The 4,503-nt window shown below is 37.0% G+C and overlaps 1 long non-coding RNA gene across 1 annotated transcript; it reads left to right on the top strand.

The window, feature by feature from the left end:
* Positions 1-771: 771 nt before the first annotated feature.
* Positions 772-1,736, top strand: LOC116160909. The gene is made up of 5 exons (XR_004143351.1): positions 772-798; positions 857-1,005; positions 1,070-1,117; positions 1,173-1,429; positions 1,481-1,736. It is a non-coding gene; the product is annotated as an uncharacterized LOC116160909 (long non-coding RNA).
* Positions 1,737-4,503: the final 2,767 nt, after the last annotated feature.

Below are 4,503 nucleotides of genomic sequence, written 5' to 3'. Positions count from 1 at the left end.
ACTAAGTGTTGACCCCTGCGGCACACCATTTTCTAAAACATACTCTTTGGAGTTGATATCGCCGATTCTTACACAGAACTTCCTATCCTCTAAAAAGGATTTTATAAATTTAGGTAAATTCCCTCGAAGATTGTATTTATACATATTTTGCATTATTCCATATCTCCAAGTCATGTCATAAGCACCTTTTATATCGAAGAAGACCGCAACCAGATGTTCACCACTGTCAAATGCCCTCAGAATTCTGTCTGTCAGTTTGACCAGATGGTCTACCGTTGACCGTCCTTTCCGAAAACCAGTTTGGTAAGGCACGTATACGTTATTGCTTTCGAGAAATGTTTGTAGCCGCACATTAACCATTTTTTCTAGCAGTTTTCCCAAGCAAGATGTCAAACTAATTGGGCGATAACTTTGTGCCTGCAACGGATCTTTTCCTGGTTTCGGTATAGGAATTACGATGGCTTGCTTCCATTCTGAGGGGTAGGTAGAATCATTCCAGCAGTTGTTGAAGAATCTTAAGATGGTATTTTTCATTTCAGAACTACAGTGGCGAAGCGAAGCATCTGGTTATGGATAGCGTCTTCTCCCGGTGAACATGACTTGGTGTTACGGATTGCTGCCTCCAATTCTTCTACAGTAAAAGGTACGTTGCAGTTCTGTATATCATCTGTGTTAAAGTCAATTAATACTGCTTCTTTTTCAGGTTTGGTATCTAGAAAGGTGTTGGAATAGTTTGACGAGCTACTGACTTTATAGAACTGATCTGCAACTATGTTAGTTATGTCTTGCAGTTTATTGGTAATTATTCCATCGGAATTGCGCAAAAACACCGGATAACTGCAGCTGTTTTTTCCAGATATAGCTCCGACTTTCTTCCAGACATCATTACTGGTAGTCTCTGGTGTCATGGTTGTTACATAATGTTGCCATGAAATTCTTTGGGCTTCTAGTATTCCCCTACGACACTGAGATCTTCGTTTTTTGAACTCTACAAGATTCTCCAACGTAGGATTTCGACGAAATTTATTTAGAGCTTTTTTCTTTAATGCTATTTTTTCTTTGATTTCAGGTGACCACCACGGGACCATCTTTCGCCTATTGCCAGGTTTAGATTTAGGTATGCTGGCGTCAGCAGCGTTTATAATGGAAGAGGTAATGGTTTTAACATTTAGATTGTCTTGATTAGGAGGGACGAGGACTTGTGTGAAGAGTTCCCAATTTGCTAATTGGATTTTATATTTAGCTATCGTTTTTATTGGAAGATTGTGACCCCTGACTGTGATAATAATGGGAAAATGGTCACTATGATGTAGATCATCTTCCACCTCCCATTTCAGGCTAGTATGTATACCTGGTGAACATACTGATACATCGATGGAGTCAAATGTGCCTGATCCTGCATTGAAAAATGTAGCGGAGCCATCATTTAGTAAGCTTAAGTTACTATTTTCAATCAGGTCCAACAGTTCTTTCCCTCTAGCATCATTTGATCTGGAGCCCCAAACGGTGTTGTGGGAATTAAAATCCCCAACAAGAATAAATGGTGGTGGAAGCTGCCCAATAATTTTTCGAATTTCTTCGACATCATAATTTGTATTGGGAGTGTAAATATTACAAAGTGTACACGATCTACTAATTTCAAGTTTAACGGCTACAGCCTGGTAAGTTGTATGTAATTTAACTTGTTTATAAGGTGTTCCTTTGTGAATGAGAAATGCTACTCCTCCACAGGCTCTTGCAGGTGAGTAGAAATCCTTTCTAATTTAATTGCTTTTGTTTCTTTTTATGTATCCTTTTATTCTCGTCCAGAATTGCCTACAGGCTGTTCTATGTTCTTCTGTTATCCCTTCTCCAAACTCCTTCCAGGATTCTTTCTTTGCTATTTCGATTTCAGTTTTCCCTGTGTTTCTCCTTCGTTGTTTGTCTTTGCTTTCCATGCTATTTTCTTATATTTTGTCAGCCTTTGTATATCTCTATTCCACCACTTCGTCCTCTTGACGTGTTTACTGTATTTTCTCGTCCCACATATTTTCGCTGTTATCTTCAGCAGTGTCTCTTTGAAACTTATCCATCTTTCTTCTCAGGCCCAGTCTATTTTTCCTTCTGGTATTGTTCTCTTCTCTTCTTCCTTTCCATTTCATTTAATTATTCTAGGTTGTAGACATCACCATTTACTGTTGGTTTATTGTATCTAGTGATGTGGATTGTAAAATAACGATATGTAAGTTACATAAAAAACGGTTATATTACGCGTAACTTACAAGAGGTCGGTTTTTTTATGTAATTTATGTCTTTTATGAAATTTACGTAACTTACGTTTTTTATGTAAAAAAACCGTTACATAAATGTAATACCTATTTGATACATTTTGATCGGTACTACCACAGACCATCAACGGTACTACCAACGTAAACGATTCACCGTTGAATCTAGTTTGGTTTAATGAAGATGATACAGCATCTAATTCGCAATCTGGAACTTCTTCCTCCAAACGACGCGTGATGGCGAAATACCTACTGCTTGGGTATTTTATTTAATACACCAAAATATATAATTTAACAAGTGTTTTTGTTTTCAAACACTCACAAAATTCAAAAAGGTTTATGGAATTTAAAAAAAAAACATAAAAAACATAAATGACAGGTAATTTTACAAAAATATTTGTAAATTACATAAAAAACATAAATTACTGGTAATCTTCATGTAAAATTACGGTTTTTTTTAAATAAATGGTAAGTTACATAAATTACATAAAATACATAAAAAACATAAACAATTGGTAATTTTACACGTAATATTACGCACTTTAAAAAAAACGTGTAATTTAACATCACTAATTGTATCTAATCGCTTCGTAATATCTCTCTGTTCTGATTCTACTCCTGTGTTTTATCGGATCTTGGGTCTCCTTTGTCTCCTTCTATGTATATCGGATTTATGGCTCAGTGGTAGAGCATTGGGTTATAAATCCGGAGGTCGGGTGTTCGAACTTGGGTTGAGGTGAATTTTTCATCTGTGGCGGAGATGGAAATTACCTTAGACCAGTTCCGAGCATTCTACCGGCTACTCCGAATTAGGTTTTCCTGCAGTTTTCCTAATTCGTAAGGTAAATACCGGAGTAGTATAGAGACCAACTTAAGACCTTCTGCAGAGGCACCTCTAAATAGCATTATGCGGGTCACTCTGTAATTGGGCGCATGCCTGTTGAGGGCCCAAAACAAGAGAGGGATAAAATAAAAAATATATGTTTGTGCCTTTTAGTTTTTTTATCGTTTTTCGTATCTCCATTTTCGTTGCTCATTTCTTTAGTTCTACCAGCCGGGGTGGTGGTTCCTGGATGACCTCCCTGACCTTTAGCAAACGATCGTGATTGGTAAACGAATTGTGGCTAATTCTTATTAATTTTGGGGCGTAGAATCCAAAACAATTCGTACTTTTTCGATTAGACTTATCAACCAAAGTTATACACTAGAAACCAATTTCGAAAGAAAATTCAAAGGGCTGTAACTTTTGAACTAGTAGCCCAATCTTCGAACTGTTTGAAATTACGGATTCTACAGGGCGCATTCTATAAGAAAATTTTTTTTCCCGGTCGATCTGAGACCATTTTTTTTTCGGGGCTCAAAAGAAGGCAGTGTATAACCTTCCTTTTTTACCAAAAGTCGACTACATCAAAATTTCTCGCGAAAACGCTTTTTGGGAGAGGTCAAGTAAGTACCAAGATTTGTAAAAGAATATTTGACCTAAAAATCCAAACTTTTAAAAATTATCAACTCAACGAGTCTAATGTTTGACAGAGTCGAAGTTTGATAAACATCAAGGGTGTCAAAAATTTTAAAATTATTGAAGGTGTCAAAAGTCTCAGGTTTCAAGAACCTTCAAAATTAAGAGAGTCTCAAAGTGCTATTGAAACATTGACTGCAGTATTTCTTAACTTAACGTTGATTTCAAGCACGTTTGGCGTTTTCGGCCCTTGAATTTTCCACGGATGCGAAGAACTTGTTATATATATACCATTCTTTAAAAAGGCTTAAGGGTCTTTAAAAAGTTTCCTAAAAGGATTTATAGTCTCTTAAGTCAAGCAGTTCACCCACGGGTCTGAATGATTTCATGTTTCGCCAAGTGGTTAAAATTCAAAAAAATATCTCAGTAAATAAGAAAGTTGACTTTGCGCTGTGGAATTCGGACCGGCAAAGAGTGCAGATGAGTTTGTTTTCTTTAGTAAAGAACTCGTTAACTTTTAAACGCGAGACGGGTCCAGGCTTAATTCAAAATTACATTCGAAGCCCAAGCGGAATTTGTCTTTATCAAGACACGAATAACGCACGACGATTTAATTAAATGAGAGAAGCCACCGTTCCAAACGAATATAGTCTGAGCTTGGTATCCGGGAGGAGTTCCATGCTGGAAATAACCAGGATAGTAGCCATGATGCAGACGGAGGCAACAGCATGAGGGTAGCCACGTGGAATGTACAAGGGGCCCAAATAAAATGGACAAATT

The sequence above is a fragment of the Photinus pyralis genome, unplaced genomic scaffold (genome assembly GCF_008802855.1).
Source record: "Photinus pyralis isolate 1611_PpyrPB1 unplaced genomic scaffold, Ppyr1.3 Ppyr1.4_LG10, whole genome shotgun sequence".
NCBI classification, from domain to species: Eukaryota; Metazoa; Arthropoda; class Insecta; order Coleoptera; family Lampyridae; genus Photinus; species Photinus pyralis.
This window is presented reverse-complemented; position numbering and strand designations above follow the sequence as displayed.